Source organism: Calypte anna, chromosome 4A (genome assembly GCF_003957555.1).
Source record: "Calypte anna isolate BGI_N300 chromosome 4A, bCalAnn1_v1.p, whole genome shotgun sequence".
Lineage (NCBI taxonomy): Eukaryota > Metazoa > Chordata > Aves > Apodiformes > Trochilidae > Calypte > Calypte anna.
Genome location: NC_044248.1, coordinates 16,211,470 through 16,229,637, shown reverse-complemented (window position 1 = coordinate 16,229,637; position 18,168 = coordinate 16,211,470).

Below are 18,168 nucleotides of genomic sequence, written 5' to 3'. Positions count from 1 at the left end.
TCATTCCAGTCAGCAAATGTCTTTTTAGGGATGAGTTTTAGTCAGATGAACTCTGCACGAACTATATTTTTTTTTTCTATTGGCTTTCTGAACGGTCTTTTTTTAACAGTACCATAGTGATTTAAAACTAACCAAACACTTCAGAGAGTCATCTCCATGAACAGGAAAGGGAACTGGATGGAAAAACAAAAAATTGAGCAATTTAAACATGTTCTGAGTAAATTACACTCTTACATTAAGTTTTTGCCACATCCCAAACAGCAGAGTAGTGTGAAGTACAGAGCACTCCAAAAAGATCTCTCTTTGCTAATGTTGTGTACTGGAGGCAATGGAAAATTCAATTATAGTAAAATTGGTAGAATTTTTTAAACATACTTTGTTTCCATATGAATTAGGCAACATGGTAGGTGTTCTTTTCAGAACTGATCAGCTTTACCCTATTGTCTCTTAATTTAGTACATCTACAGATATATCTTAGATTTTTTTATTCTTTTCCACCTGAAAGGACTTCACAGCAAACCAGTTACCATCCACTGAGGTTCATTACATTTTTGGGTCATAATTCTATTTTCATTTTCTCGTGCAAGAGAAACTAAGAGCATGATGGCTTCTTTAAAATAAAAATAACAGCAGCAAAAATAAAAAGCCTTGGAGATTCCCTTTTTAGAAAATCATCCAAACTCCCATCCATTACTGAATGCTCTCTTTAAATAATAGCAGAGTTTCAGCATTTAAAAATACTAATGTGTTTGCAGCCTGGATGCATACACACACACACATATATATACGTACATTTATATATATAGCTATTGAAATGTGAATTCCCTGATTCACTTACAAGCAGTCTGCACTTTTCTGGATGGAAAGCACTGTTTGAGGTAGATATTATTTATTATTAAAAATTTTATTCATATTTATTAATAATTTTATTATAAATTACTATCATTATGAATAATTTTTTTCAGGAAAAATGTTCCAAGGCGAAATACTGTACTGGATTAACCCTCAAATTTCACAGATAGAGGAGATAAAGGTTATTTACTGCTAGTGGAATTACTGTTGTTGATCTACTTCAGCATTTGCTGTGTTTTTATGAATGTTGTATCCATGTTGCTGTTTGCCAACCTAGCACTCTGTAGACAGTCTCATGTTGTAAAGAAGAATTTAAAGAAATAATAATTATTTCTGATTATGTTCTTATCCTTGGAAAAGGGGGATTTGTAGAAGCAGCAAGTGATGGTATAAAGCACTCAGCTGGACATTGCAAAATTAAATCCAGTAGTTCATTGTCTTGTCTTATCTTGTGCTAGTGACCCATCTCCATAGTAGGTAAAGATGCACAAGGATCAAGGTCTCAGAAGTCAAGAGCATGTACAAGTATTTATTTTCAGTGCTTTTAAAGTATGAGGTAGTTGTACCTTATTACTGCTAGAGCTTACCAGGTCATTGAATAATAACATAATTTTCATAAATGGGTTTTTCTCTATGCACAGACATATAATTTTCTATTAATTTGTGGCAATATTCTCTGGCAATAAACCAGTGGTGGAGATTTGAGGAGTTTCAGGTAACCAGAGTTGTTACAGGATGACATGAAAGTACCATTTTGTTTTACAGATGCATCCCTTTGCAGAACAATACTGTCAGCATGTTCATGGTGGGAATGAATTCACTTGTGTAAAATCCTAGCCTTGAATATTTAACCCATGTTTGAAGGGCTTCTGGGCAGGCTAGGGCTCAGGGCATGTTTGCACTAAGAAACTTCTAGACTGAAGCTGGCTTACATCCTGCCAGCTTCTGAAGCAGTCTGCACCAGGCAGAATTACATCAATGACAAATAATGAAGAAAAAGTATAAGCAGGCCAGAATTTAAGACCCCAAATCAATAAAGTTATTTGAAGAGAGAGAAAAGGAAGAGAAGGGAAAACATGAGTAAGGATGAAAAAATTAATTTCTCGCTACCAAGCAGTTATTTTAAGTTATGTCCTATTAGAGGTACTAGAACAGCATCTGGCAGGAAGCAGCCTAGAAATAATTATTTCTTCATTATAAATATAATGAGAAAGTAATAAAGAAAATAAATTGCTAATGTCCTCTTAGAAACACTTCTGTGCCATTGAAGTTGTTTTCATCAAGAAAGGATATTTTCATCATCGGTCAGGATGAATTGTGAAACAGAATGGTAAGGGAAAAAGACTGAGTTTTATTAAGTATAGCTGTTTCTCTCTGTTTTAGTGCATACTTAACCAAAATTGTAAACAGTGAGAGGTGGGTGTTTTTATTTTTCTGGGACTCCATATATTTAATTTTCTGTTATGAAACACTTTGGAACTTGTAGTATTAACTTGCTGTATGTTTAAGAGACTGAGTGCAGAGATTGCTGCCTCTAACTTAATTTAGTTATAGAAGGAGAGAGGAAAAATAATAATAAAAAAGCATTCATTGCAGTAGCAGGCAGCTTTTGGAATTATCATGCCTTCCTACTAAATCAGAAGACTTCTTTCCTAAATCTGAATTTGTGGAAGCTTTTTAGTGCCAAGCATGTCTGAATAACCATGTAATCATAGAACAGCTTAAGCTGTAGGTTGGAAGGGACCTTAGAGATCCTCTATTCTGACCTCATTGCCATGGGTAGGGACACTTTTCAGCTTAGATAAAATTGCTCAAAGCCTCATCCCACCTGGTCTTGAACACCTCCAGGGAGGAGGCATCCACAGCTTCTCTGGGCAAGCTATTCCAGAATCTTACCATACTTGTACTGAAGAACTTCTTCCCAAGACCCAGTCTAAACCTATTCTTCAGTTCCATTCCCCCTTGTCCTGTTGCTGTATACTCTTATGAAATAAAAAACCCTCTCCAGTCTTCCCGTAGATTACATTCAGGTATTAGAAGGCAATTATAATCTGGTCAGGACTAGAGCTGTGTCGCTGATGTAGGAGAAGGTAGGAAATGGTGGTCAGAAGTAAAGGGGAGGATGGAGAGTGCGAGTGCCTCTGAGAAACAGTGCAGGTGCAGATCTTATACTGGATTAAGCCACTTACACAAATGGCCCCTAAACTCCTTTCCAAGTCAACAGTTTAGGCACCAGCTGAAGGCAAGGTGCAGCACCAACAATTAATCTAAGGTTCTTCTTCCTTCAGCCCAACACTGTTGGTACTGTAACAGCACTGAGCATCCCAAAAGAGCATCAGGGTTTGCTGCAGTCACCGTGCACATCAGCCAAATGTTCTGATACGGAGCTTGGTGGGGGCAACAAGTGCATGTATGGCAGTCAGAGCCTGGTGCTGCTGCCTGGTAAGCACCCACTGTCTCAATTGTGATTGTTGTTGCTCTGCAGTTGTAAAATGTGTTCAGCCATGCAGATTCTGCTCCTGAAGCACATGCCAGCAGTTCGTGGGCTTTCCCAGAAGCAGAACTGCATCTCTGATTTTTGTCAGTATAGTTGCTCTGGCCCTACCACGTCTTGAACTTGAAAAAGGGGGTTGTCCTTGAGTTTTATTGCTTCATTTTGTTGTCTATTTGTGAAGAAAAAAAACCAAGCTGAATTTTTAAATAGTTTTATATAGCTTATTTTTTTAAAAAGATTATTTTTTTCACCTGCACGCATGGAAATCGTAAGCTCTGCTGCGGATTATGGGGAGGTAGAAAACACACCTAACTTCAGGAGGATCTCTGTAGTTAATAAAAAGACTGCTGTTTTCAAGTAAAATCTCTCTTTGGAGAGTGTTTTGTTACAGCTGTTAAACTGAGCAGTAGTTTAAAATATTTTCAGTCTACTAAAAGTACAAATTTTATTGGTATCACTTTCACTTAGAAATGTAAGACACAATGAATGTACGTGGGTTTTTTTCTGCTAGGTCAGTTAATTATCCCATGGTTCATAAATACATGGATTGTATTTTTTTCTTTGGAGAGTGTGAAGATTGTATGTCACAAGAGGCTGGGAGAATACCTGTGATCAGCACACAATCCATTGGTCTTACTCAATAAATGAGTTAACAGCTTTCCCATACATACTCAGTGTAGAAAGCAATGTTTTTTTCCAACAAGGCTTAGGAATTTTTAGCTTCAGTTCATCATTCCAATCAGGAGGACACTCAGTGCTGAGAAAGGAGCCTGGTCTCAGGTCTAAATTTAGTCCTGTTGGAGCAATGTGTGCATCAGGAGAAAGTATCCCAGTCCTGGGTAGAGGCAGCTGAGGCTGGAGGCCAGTAGGCATTTGGCTGAGGTGAGACATTAGAGTTGTATTGGGCTTCAGAGCTGCTTGTTAGCTATTTAAACCCCACTAAGTGTACAGTCTAAAACCATATGGGCTGTACTGAGAGCCCAGTTGTGCTGTGTGCTGCTGTGACAAGAACTATTCAACTGGAAAGTAGGTGTGGAGTGTTGCATCACTGGCAGATCTAGAGAGCAGCAAGAGCATGTTAAGAACCTGGCTGCAGACACAACTCTTACTTGCTGGTAATAAGCAAATAATCCGTCTAATAGTTGCCTCGAGCTCCTGTATTTCTTCTCACCTTTTCCTACCACCCTTGTGCTCTGCTGAGAAGTCCCTGCCCTGATACTCCGAATTGCTGAGGCACTTGTGTGAGCTGCTGAAATCAGTCCAGGTAACAAATGATGTGGAGCATCCTGTGTCTCGTTCAACTCAAAGTGGTTGGAGGGGCAGGCTGAGAGATACTGACTTCTGTGCTCATGGAAAACCTAAGAGCTGTTCCACCTGAGGACCAAAAGAAGAGGTGAATTATTAGATAATATGCAGCATCTGTGATAGCAGGGTGCCATTTTCAAGCTGAAAAAAGTAAGAAAGATGGTACTTACATTTTAATTAACGGTAAGTTTTTCCTTTCCTGTGAAGCCCTGTCCATTGCAACCAAAACATTTGGGTTTAAGCTTAGACATAAGAAATACTCCCAGTGAAAAATATGAAATTTTTTTGAGGTATTTTCATCTTTGTTTTTTGTAAAAGCATGCAGGAAATAAACACAAAAGCAGCATAGTAGAAATGCTTCTTCAACAGTCTCTTAGGAAAAGGTCCTAAATCCCCTTACTTCTCTTTCAATAATTGACACTTCTGCAATATGTCACTGCATGTTGCAAGAGTTTCTGTGCCATGCCAGATACTGATGTTTGTCCCTTTGTATGGACCCATACATGGATGAAAAGCTGAAATGAAATCAAAGCAGAGGAAGCCTTGGAGTTGAATTCTTTTACACTATTCTTCGTGCACATTTTTGTTGCATGGAACACTGTGGCTGGGAAGATTGGAAGAATCAGAGGTTAACTAAAATGTTTTAATGCATATATTCAATGCTGGTCACCTGACTATACTAACAAACTTAAAAGGTGGTTTGATAGCTGTCAATTTGTTCTGCTATTGTTCAGCTTAACTGTTACCTTCCTGTATTATGAACATCTATGTATTTGGAAAAAATATCCATCTTGCAAGAAAGATTGTGCAAAAAATTGTTCCTATTATACTCCAGTGTATATTGCTAATGTCAAATAAAATACAATTGTGAGAGTTCTTAAACAGTTGTCTTTTTAATTGTGGTCTACAGAAAGAAGACTAAGAAATACTTTGATAAAATTCTTTGATATGGATCCTCCTGCAGTTATTGCTGGAACGTTGATGTTTGGTAAATGATTCAGTCAACCTCATGCTTTATATATGAACAGATAAAGGGTATGGTCAGCAATGTGATGAATGATAATCTGTTGGATAATTCATTAAGATGGTAAGGCAGCCTACTGATGCATAATTATCATATATGCATTATTGCATGTGTCTCACTATGTTAACAAGCTAAAAGCTAAATAAACTACCTTCCCTCTCTCACAGAAACCTAAACAAACAATACACATATTGGCAGTGCCCACTGTATTATCCTTATTTTTAAGTTCTCATGCTATAATATAACAGTCCTTACGCCTGCCAACAGCTACTTTGCCTCATTACATGACCTAAGTGATTTTCTGATATTCTGTGTGTTGGCCTGATGAAGTTTCCATGGATTAAAAAGCATAGACTTGCAAAAACTTGTTTCAGTATGTAAATACCTAGCAATAAATACATGTAGACTGAGATGTATAGAGAAATCATTTCAGTACGTGGGGTGACCTGTGCAGTGCATAGAGCAGAGCACCTGCGTTTCTTCTGCCAAATGTGGCCAGGACCATCAAATCTTTTTTCAGGGTGAGATGAGAGCTGTCAGAATAGCTATAAGCACTGCAAAGTGCTGTAATTGCTGCTTGCTTCAGGCACAGATGTTGACACCGGGAAATCTGCTGTGCTTAACCACCCCAGCCAGTTTGTAGGTATGGGAGAGGACATCCCTTTCTCCTGGCTTTGTGGGTGGGCTTTTTAAGCTTGATGCACAAATTAGTCATATGTGCTGCTGTTACCACTTCAAGCTGTAAGGCATGAGGCTCCCCCTCGTCTCACACTTGATTAATGGCCCCTATATTGATGAGGCAGGGAACAGGGCTTGTTTGAGGAAAGCTGCCATTGACTTCAGCAGGTGCTGGCATCAGGTTTTATGCAAGTCAGCTGGTGGTGTGAGAGGAATTCAGTCTGCAAGCAGAAAGCAATGAAGGACTTCGCTCTGGGCTGGTGCAATGTATTTCCAAATTCATTATTCTTATCTCTTCATGTGCAGAGCTTGAATGTGAGTAATGTTTCCTGAGAGCACTAGTAGTTCATAGCATGAGACTGATGTTTCAGATTTATCTTCAGTCTGAGTGAAAGAAGAGAACTGAGCATGGGTTTGCTATGTGAGTGGTCTCACCTTGTGCATGTGAGAATGAGCTGGAATAGGTGCTATCAATTCCCATTAAAATGTTCTAATTTTCTATGTAGACTTTGTGCTTCTCCTAACAGATTAACCTCAACAGAGGAGGACTCATTTGGAAAAGTCAGGCTCTGGCTCCTTGCCTCCCAGGCCCTCTGCCCTTTTCTTCCTTCCTTTCATGCAGGTCTCACAGTGTGTTCTGGGATCCTCTGTTGGAATGATCTCAGAGAAGCAACAGGTAAGGAGGTTGTTATTTGAATAAAAAGTCTTGGTCTCTAATTTCAAGTATCACTATTCAACTACTGAGCAGGCTCTGACTTGGAACGTCTCAAAGGTAAAACCAGCACAGGCTGTTATGTGGTCTGAGATGATAAGGCTCAAACTCCTTAAGAAACCAACCAGGTGGCAGTTAAAAGTGAAGGAACACCTGGGAATAGGCTGGGCATAACCCCTGTGACTTTTTTATAGCTTATGCTGGCAGGATTCATATCAGGGTGACAGCCAGACCAGGTTGTGTTGAGTTCATGTGGGAAAGAGCACAGCTGAGTAAGGCTGGAGGAGAAATCCAAGGGACTGGTTGAAGGGCAGTCCCAGTGTGTGAGGGAAGAAATGGTCCCAATCTTTTATTAGGTGAGGGAAGCCAAAGGCAGGAGATGATACGATTAAGCCAGCAAGATTTTAAAGTTACTTGATATGACAAAGACTTGGTTTTTAACTTTGTTGAAAATGATGCTAAAAGGTAGTCTTTAAGGGGAGTAGAAGACTTCTGTGTTGCTGAGCTGGTTTTAATGCTAATGAGAGCCTTTGCATGGGAGTTGTGTTGCTGCCCCAGAGGGATAGTGTGGAAAGAAGCTTGCTGGAGAGCTAGCTGTAAGGCGTTCAAGGATGGGAAATGTGTCCAAGTGTACTCACTGGTATTTGTTGCAGTTTTGGCTATGTTTCCTGCATGACTTTTACTGCCTGCTCCATAGAGATTTTTATTTTCTGAGCTGAGAAAATTTCATTTCAAGCTACAGAAACTTCATAAAAAATGTATTAAGTATTTTCTTTTTCAGATGACGAGAAGCTGAATAACAAGCTACTCTGAAGCACTGTGCACAGCATTAACAGAGCATGCCAAAACAACACCAACAACTCTGCACTCCCTGCTGCTGTAGCAACTGTTTATTTTTTTCTAAAACCAGTTAAAGACAGAGGTACTTCTTATGTCCTTTTCTTTCTTAGGCTAACAGAGCACTTGCCCATAAAAGAACTTCAAAGATTCCTGCCCATTTTACAGTTGTATATAGGTGCAAGTTCCCAGATGACATAAAGTAACTGTAATATAAAGTACCCATAACCAGTGGGCCATCATAGCAAAGGAGAGGCCTCACAGGGTCCCTTGAAGGGTACTAGAAAGTATTTTGCTTCAGAAGTTTGGCCAGGATCTGGAGTGGGCAATGATGCATGATTCAGTTGTTGGTTCAAGCAATAATTTCAGACATAATTTTCACAGTATTTCTGGATCCCTTGTTTGAGGAACCTATATGCCCAGGAAACCATAGCACCAGGTCACATTGTATGTGGAGTGCCTACAGATGTTGCTGGATTTAGCCCTGAATACTGCTGAGACAGCAGCTGATAAAGAAGGTTTTAGATTTGCAGATTTGGACTCAGGAACTGGACTCAGCTGAGAAAGCCTAAGTGTTCCATGGGTTGTATGGACACAGATCCAGCTATAGGAGGACTGTTTTTCCCCAGGGATGCAACCATTCCATGAGCTTCACCTGAGCTTCGTGGCTAAATGCAATAGAGGTTTTGATACTTAGCTCAGACGGAGGCTTTGTAAGGGTGGAAGTAGCTAGTCATAAATTAATCAGCCTGATTGTCTATATCTGTCTGATGCACCTGTGGACAAAGCCTAATAGTTAGATACATCAAAACTGAGATTCAAAAACTTCTGCTCATTTTCTGTATGTGCCTTTTAAGGACTTAGCCAGTGGGTGCTCACTGTGGTCACTGAAGCTCTTGCTTGAAATGCAAAAGCAGTGGATATAAGTGCTACCAGTAGGGAATAAAAATGCTGTAATCAGAGGCAAAAATACAGAAACTGTGCTGGAAACATGGCACCTGTACAGTTTGCTAGGAAAAAAATGCACTCAGCAGTAACTTGCCCAGAGTTTTTAGCCTGGAGGTAACAAGGGATAGAGATGTCCCACCATAAACCCAAATGAAGCTGAAAGCAGAGCTTGAGGAAAGATTAAGGTATGCTGTTTTATCAGTGCTTCCCTTTGAGCCACCTCAGGATAGTCCCTCGCTAGCATCCTGGTGTCTGAAATCCCTTTCTGAGACCCTCTAGCTCTCTGATAAACCTAGGATAAGGAGCCAAAGATCCCACAGGAGCAGAACCAAGACCCTTTCTTGTGATGCTCTGGAGTGCAAACCCGTGGCCAGCAGGTGCTCTTTCATGCTGATACCATTGCAAAGGCTTTTTTTCTTCCTGCTTTTTTGTAAGAGCAGGGAAGAGGAGAGAAGGGCAGCTGACAGGGAAGGAAATTTGGCCAGTGGATGGGAGGAAAAAGGAAATATTTTCTCAGATAATCTTGACACAATTTGAATAATAAAACAATGTTTTTTCCCAAGGTCCTTTAAGGTCTTGGCATCACTCGTTTTGTCTTGTTCTCAAAAGTTGTAGAATACAAGTCTTGGTAAAATGTTTAAATGTGGTTATGTAGAGACATGTAATGAACTGCAAAATCCCTGGTTAGATGGCCAGCCTCTGGCTCAGGACATGCTGTGTTCTGCTTGTTCAATCAGATGCAAAAAAATGATGTGTAACAGCGACAGGTTACAGCTGCTCACAGCCAGAACTGAGGGAATGAGCCTGAGCATTCTCTTTTTTTTGTTTTGATGTGGTTGGGTTTTTTTTTTGTTGTTATTGTTTTTGTTTTGTTTTTTGTTCAACTTGATTTATAGTTACCTTGTTCACATGAAAGTCAAATCCACTCAGTAAATTGTCTTTTATGGTGTGAGCATCTCTAACTTCCATTATTATAGGATCAGAGTGTGCTAAATTGAACAAATCAACCAAATCATTACTTAATCGTGTGCTTAATTCATTGTCATGGATTTTCCCCCTGAGTATTGGTTATGTCCTTGCAAAAGTATTGCTGTTGCATTTCCCTGTAGCCATTATTTCATGCTTTTCACGATTCAGTTAATACGTATTGCTTTGCCTTTCAGCTAAGGTGACCTCACGAATAGTTAATTCAGGTTACAAATAGCTTTGTGTTGTACCATCAACTTGTTTGTTTAAAGGGTTTTCTAGGGAATTTTATGTAGAATAAAGCATTTTGCAATGAAGAAATGAGTGAAGTACAGAAGATTTTTCTATTACGTTTGTACAGAATCTATTGAAGAATGAGGAACAGATCCCTATAATAGCAACAGAGGTCCAAGGCCAGAAGATTTAATCTCAAATCCTGCTGGTTTGTTTCAGGTTTTTTTTTGTTTTGTTTTCTTCTGGTTTGTTTTTGTTGGGGTTTTTTTGTTGTTGTTGTTAGTCTTTGTCCCATATACTGTTTCTGTTTCCCTCCTTCTCTGCTTTTCAGTTCCTGCTTTTCTTTGTCCAGTTTTCCTCCCTGATCTCTTTTCCTAACTAATTCCCTCAACTAACCTAATAATTTACTTCAGTGGCAATTGAGGACATGCTCAAGTGCTCTCCTGAAGAAGGATGCTCTAGTTAATCAGGACTGAAATTGTCTGTGAAGTAAATAAAATTTATGAAGAGTTTTCTGAGTTATGCAGAAAGGCAAGAACAATTTGTTCATGTTCATTTTGTCACAAATTACTGTATTCATAAATTGTTCAGGCAGCTAGATAAACTTCTCTCAGATACCTGCTGTGGAAAGAAGAGCTAAAAATCCACTTACTTATTCATTCAGGAGCTTCTATTAACATCCTCCAGTACAGTAGCTCTACTCTGCAGTCCAGTGTTTTGGCAGTGAAACAGAAATAGGTTTTTCTTTCTTGTATTTTTTTTTTCTTCCTGACTATCTCTGTACTAGAAGTTAAACACCCAAACTGGTCTCTGGAGTGGTTTTGGCTTGCATCAGCTGGCTGGACACAGTCTGGGAGTTTCTGATGTGAGATTTCTCAGTGCATAGTTGCCCACTTGAAGACAAGATAAGTAAATGGCATTACTCAGTTTTGTACCAGCTGGCCTCAGCAGCAGGTATAAGGTCCTGGGCGTGTTTAATATAGATGCACCAGGCTGAAGTGGGGTAGAGAAGAGTCCTTGTGTTCCTTAAGGTAAAATAATTGTAATTTTACCTGGTCATTAAAAAGAAATTGCAAATGAGCTTCTTTGAGTTGAATTGTGAATGTATGGGGGGAGGTAGCAAACTGTGTTTGGTGAAAGAAGAATTCTAAAAAAACAGTTGCACAGGAATACCCCACAGGGAGATAGTAATCTTGGCTGAAGGTCAAGCTTAACTCCCATTAGTGGTATATTGTATGCTATTAATACCTGCACGTCAAAATGGAATGATGTATTTCTGCAAATTGGTCCTTTGCACATGCTTTTTGTTGTCCTAACACATTTGTGTCCTAACACATTCCCTAAATCTGAGATAAAGCCATTTTGTGTTTCAGACACCAGAAGGAAACGATGCTGCTGGTGCCATCACATGTAAACTTCACAGCCTGTGACCACATCCAAGCAGTGGCATTCAGATAAATCATAGAATCATAGAATCATAGAATTAGCTGGGTTGGAAGGGACCTCAGAGATCATCTAGTCCAACCCTTGACCCACCGGAGCAGTTGCTAGACCATGGCACTGAGTGCCACATCCAGTCTTTTTTTAAATGTCTCCAGGGACGGAGAATCTACCACCTCACCGGGCAGTCCATTCCATAGCCTAATCACCCTCTCCGTGAAGAAATTCTTTCTAATATCTAACCTAAACCTCCCCTGGCACAACTTAAGACTGTGTCCTCTTGTCTTGTTGAAGGTCGTCTGTCGTCTGTGAAGAGACATATCACAACTTATTACACTGGGACTAAGATAGAGTGGTGGCCCCTTGAATCATCAGCTACATGGCTGAAGTGCACATTTCCTAGGTAAACTCTGCACTCCTTCTAGCCTTTCATGTCTGGCAGTACACAGGCAATCCTTCTTGCCATTGTGTGCAGGTAGGTGATTTCACTGCCCTCTTGTAGGTCTTCTTGCAGATCTCTTGAGTCCATGTAATTGTCTTTATATATAAGGGAGATTGTTTGGAGCTGAAATGTTTCACAGAGCTTCCTTTGTCTAAGAAAGAGATCACAGAAAAATAAATGACCACAGATTTTTATTTTCAATAGTAATGTGTAGGTTTCTTCTGTGTTAAAAAAGCTGAGCTGGAAAAACAAAGACAATGGCTGAAATATAATCTCTACAATGTCTAAGTAAGCTTACATGTCTACAATGGCAAAATTTTGAATTTTTTCTTGTTCTTGTAGAAAGAGACAGATTAATAAAATAGCGACTGGGTGGGGATGCAAGTGCCCTCTTTTAATAAATTTAAATAACTTGATCTAATGAAAGAAATACAAGTGAGGGGTTGCATCACTTTCCAGACTTAGCTTCAGGACTGGTGACTGCGAAGTATAGGATTAAAAATGTGAGAAGGGGAAGATTACTGAATGAAGGACAAATGTTGTTTTACTCTACTGATCATCTGCACAGGTCTGTGACCCGAGACAATAATGCTCCACACCCTTGCCTTGAAGTGTAAAGAGAGGACAGGAGAGTTCAGGCAAATAAGAATGTTTCTTGCTCTACATATTTCTAGATCAATTGGCTGACTTTTCAACTGCCTGAAAATATTCAATGTAGTGACACTGGTATTTCCAGCAACCCCTTAATTAAAGACTGATTTCACAGAAGTATAAGGCACGAACCTCCCTGGTGTTTTAGGAGGAATTTGGTGGGTTTTGGATCTGGCCTTATAGAGGAATCCAAGACACAGGTTACTGCAGACAGCAATACCTGTTTATAATAATAGAATATAAGTTTGGAGAGGGTAAGAACACATAAATGTAGAATGGTATTATGGCTAAAGAACTGATTTCTCAGATGAGACTAGAGAAAAGATTTAATCTGCTTTTATAGCAAAGAAATTAGCAATGGAGAAATAGAGTACCTTGGTAAGTCAAATTTTAAGAGAATTTTTTTATATACAAGACAAAACTAAGAGCCATGGAACTTAAAAAAATCATAACATATCAAGAAGTGTGATATGGTTTGAAAAAGTGTGACCAAAAAGCTAGCCCAGCTGGAGCAAATGTTTCCTAGTTTGAACAGAATAGCAAGCATATCTATAACATACTACTGCAGCACACTGAAAAATATGTAGTTGCCATCTGGAAAGTTGCAGTGGTTGCACTTTTTAAAAATTTCCTTCTAACAAGAAGCAATTTTGCAATCTCAGCTGTGGCAGAAATTATCAAGATGAAATGCTTCTTTACCTTTACTTAAATGATACATTATGCAAATTGGAAGCAGCAATTTAAGGAAACAATTACATAAAGAGAACAGATTTTCTGATCCTCCAACAGGAAATGTTAAAGGATAAAAAAAGAAAACCCTAAATGCTCTTGACTTCAGGCTATTCCAGGAAAAAGCTTGATACCTTTCTTTGTTTCAGGACTTCCTCTCTCAACTATTGCCAGTAAAGACAATCCTTGTATAGCATCTCTGATACGAGACCTTTTAAAAGCTGAGAACAAGAAAGTAAATTTAGATATGCCAATGTGTTTACATCATGTTGACTTTATACTTTCTTTATCATCTGTATGCAGAAGATTACCTTTTGGTCTTCTAAATTTTACTGGCAACTCAAGCTCATGAGTTGACAATGGCACAGCAAGAGAGTCCTTTGACATTGGGAAAAACATGCTGGCTGCTACTGTATTCCAGCATATGACTGTCTAGGGACTTTTCAGAGTCTTTGTCATTGCCTTTTTTTCTTAAAAATTCTGTCTCAGAAATGCTGCTGCTCTTGCCTTGGATATGAGTCTGGGTTAGCTGATCATTTAAGGTCTGTTCTTGAGGTAAAAGAAGGTGAATTTCCTTCTAAAATATTGTTTTGTTTCATATTTTTTTGAATACAGCTCCTTCTGTTTCTAAAGAGTGTACATCTTTATCATGAGGACTCTTGCTGCTGTGTCTTTATCACAGTGTGACTTGGTGACAGGCAGTTTTTGTGCCCAGTGTTCTGCTAATTCTATTCAGACTCTACCTGTTTGTCAGTTTTGGTGAAAATACAGATATTATATCACTTGTACATAAATATATTGGCTTTTATAAAAAATAGTTTTTACAAAAGCTTTTCCTAGATTATGATGTTCTCAACATTATTTTTAAACTGTGTTGCTGCTCGTCTTGTTGAAGTAGTATGTGTGAGGTAGTGGAGAGTGGTGTGATCACACCAGTTTGTCACCTTGGCAATTCAAATTATGTCCTTTCTTCTTTTCAAAAGGCATGGCTAAAAGTTCCTGCTCTTCTCCTTTTTCCAACCTTCCACCTGCACACTTTTCTAATAAATATTTCAGCGACAGTGATGGAGGGGGCTGTGATGCATGGCAGATGTGATGTCAAACCAGTACAAGTTGCTAATGGATTCACATAATCATAGAATGATTTGGATTGGAAGGGGCCATAAAGATCATCAAGTTCCAGCCCCCCTGCTTCCTAATATTACCATTCACTGTGTCCCTATTTGGACATAAATTTGTGCAGAGGTAGTGTGGTAAGTACCGAAAAGGTGATAAAAGATCTGGAAATAGAAAACATCCTTATATTGAATTGATTGATGTTAGTTCTCTTTAAATCCTGTCAGAACAAAAGTAGGTCCATACTTAAGATGTTCAATTTGCAGACTAATCTATGAGATACAGAGAGTGAAGAAAAATGAGCAAGACAAACTGAACCAAAAAGCTCAGAAAGTGCTATGAAGATGATGCCTAGGATTTCCTTAGGAAAGGAAAGATCAGGAAGACTGGGATTCAAAATACTGAAGAAAAGATCCCCATGTATTTTTAAGTAAACAAACCTCTTGGAAAGTATTTTGAAAAGTATTTGGAATATATTCACGTAGCTGAAGTAAGGCTGCAGATATAAATAAAATGCCTTGGAGTTCAGAAAATGAGTGGATACAGAATATTACAAGCAGTCAAACTGAGTTATACACTGAAAGGGAATTAAAACAAATAGAGGGCTTTATGTTTTCTAAGTAAGGATGAGATAATGACACGTTGCATATTGTATTAAAACAGTATGAAGACCAAGAAATAATAAAGGGAAATAATAGACCCATACTAATAGATTTGTACTGAAATAATATACAAGTGTAGGAGAGAACAAATGAGAACAAATCTACCTGTTATCAAAGACTGAAATATTATGTTGATTAGGTGACCTTTGATTTTGGAGAGTCAAAACTTGAGGGTGATGATAACAGAGGAAGCATGGTGAAGGATTCTGTGACATCTTTGTGAAACAAGGAACAAGTCCTTCATGATGGATTGCAAAACCAGAGGACAACTTAAGGCATAGGTAAAAAAATAGAGGAGACATTTGCAAGACTATTAAAAGCACTATTAAAAACCATCATAGGAAAGATAAAAGTAACAATGAACTGGTTTTGCTGAAACCAGTCAGATGTTAAAAGGATTTACTAACTGGACAAGGGTAAGGAGGAAAAGAAATGAGAAAAGTAGGTCCATTAATTTTAAAGAAGCCAATGGGTCAGAGAAAATAGCTGAGAATTTAGAATCTCTAGAAAAGAAAATAAAGATTTTGAGCTCTGTAAAATAGCTCTTGCTTAAAACCAACTTTTCTCATTTCTGTGTTTTCAAGAGAAAAATCAAATCAGGTGTAAAATAAATAAATCAACATATGAGAACATTGATATTTTGTGGTTTTAAAGTAGCTTAGATGCTGTACCTGATAAAACGTTTGAGACATACCTACTTAGAACTGCATAGGCAGGTATTGTTTCATGTGTGTTCACCACCTTGAGAAGCTTGTGTAATTGCACTGAGATCATGTTGCATATGAGCTAAAAGTTCTGCTGGGACATGAGCTGCATGTTGAAAAGGTGATCTGTGCCTGCAAAGCTTGCCCCTGGCATGAGCCTTCACATTGTATATGATCCAGAGTGAATGATGAGCATTAGGAAACCCGTTTGAAACAGGCTCTTTTCAAGACTTTGCTAACTTTGGCATCCCCTTGAGACTTGGGTGGGAGCTCGATGCTGAGCTATGCAGGCTGAAGCAGACATGCAGAAGAGTAGAAGGCAGCCAGTGAGGATTTTGGGTGGTGTCAAAGGGATTTGAGCACTTCCAGGTTTTGAAGGTTGCTGAATGTGAATATGGTGGGAAAAACTGGGCTGCCTAAATCCTTCTGTGGGGTCTGCCTGCTTGTTCATTAGTACATCTAAGCTTTAGCTCAGATTTCACTAATTTCCAGCACCTCAGGAACTGTTAAACTGAATTTGTAGAGTTCACTTAAAAATGTACGAGTTCACAACATCTTGCTTCATTGTCATTTCTTTCAGCAGACTTAATTTCACTAGGGGATGTCTGGTAAGAGAACCCATAGACTCCAGGGCCAGGAATGACCTTAACACTGGTTCATTTCATGTAGCTGTAACCCCTGGGACCTTATTTTGGTCCCTTGATTTTGGTACCTTACCTTGGTTTGGTAATGTACAAATGAAAAGGTAGACTTTGGCCCAGAGACCTTGCAGGCTTTTTTAAGATATTTTTTCATGTAGTTTAGTTTTTCTACATTTATCACAGAATCACACAAAAGCATGCAATGTTAGGGGCTCTAAGGGACATCTGGAGATCATTCCTTATTCCCTATAAGCTATCCTTTTTTTCCCCTTCTATAAGCTATTCCTCTGCAGTGCCAGTCTTGCCTTTTTCGGTGTCTCTGCTTTCTATCTTCCCCTTCTCTGTGCTGTGACACCCCCCCTCCTCCCTCCCCCCTCCCCACAGTCAAGTCAGATGTAAGCTGATCATAGAAATTGTTATGTTCCTTTGTTGGAGCACCTCAGCACAGTTCTTGTTCTTTCTGCCTGACACTTCTGTTCAGGGCTTTGTCATCCCAGTCAGTGGGAGTGCAAGAACTAGCAGCATCCTGGCATCTTTTTTGAAGGCAGGCACTGGATAGCTGTAGCTGAATGCTGTTCTGCCACAATGTTCAAAGCAAACATCTACTGCAATGCAGCTGTTTGAGCCCTGCCTGCACTTATTACTATTTTTGTTTGCAGTTCAATACATTTTCTTAAACCCTTTTTTGTAAACTCAGATACATGCTGCAAGCTGATAGCTGCTCAGGGAAAAGCATAATCCCTGGGAGCTGTCTGCCTTGGCAAACATGCATATGCTTGTCAGTGTGTCAACAGACACTTGTTCAAATGGTGTTAGTTTCCTCTTCTGTGTTCACCTGGCCTAGCTTTTTCACTTGCCTTCATTTAAGGAGGTTGAATTAATGTCCAAAATGGTGTATTTGACAACTGTGTGTCCGTGCAGCCTCAGTTGACATGGTAGTTATTCAACCTTTTATGCTCTATTAGAATACTAATATTTCCAGGACCAGGATCATGCAATTGAGATTACTCAATGAGCAGTCCTGTAGTCTCTGAAATGAGGTGCTGACATCCCAGAGACAGTCTTTTCCTTATCTTCATTAGCTCTTCTTTCTCTGCCACAAACACATTCCTGTGAGAGTTTACTTCTTCATCCCCTGCAGAAAAACTACTGCTCTGCTGTTTTTCCCAATCCAGGTCTTTTCAAGTTATAGGATCTTGCTGTATGCACACCCAGGGTCTCATCTATAATCATTCTTGAAATCTGCAGTTTATTCAGCAATTAACTTGAAACTATATGGCTCATGCATGGTACAAGCAGTTCAGTTCTTCATGTAAAATAGTCTGATGATTTGTGAAAGGTTTAAGATATTTTTCTCTGGGAATACTTTGAATTTTATTGCTACATTAGTGAGAGATGTGTAATGTGCTTTTCATGTCTTACCCAAGTTATCATACAGTTATAAATACTGGAAAATTAAAGTTCTCCACCTCTTTCAAAGAATGAGACCTGCTACCATGGATCTTTTCACGTCACGTCTCAAGTCCTTATCTGAATCAAAGCAGGTGCTTGAGTGCTTAAATTATTTGAATAGTGTGATTATAAATATATGCTGCAATCTGCTAGGGATTTATTATGTTTGATATCTGAACTGCTTTCAGTCAGGTATCTACTTGTGATGGGGGCTATCATTTGAATCTTTGACAGTATTGGTACTAAAATAAATATTGTAGTATGACCAAGTGGTCATACTG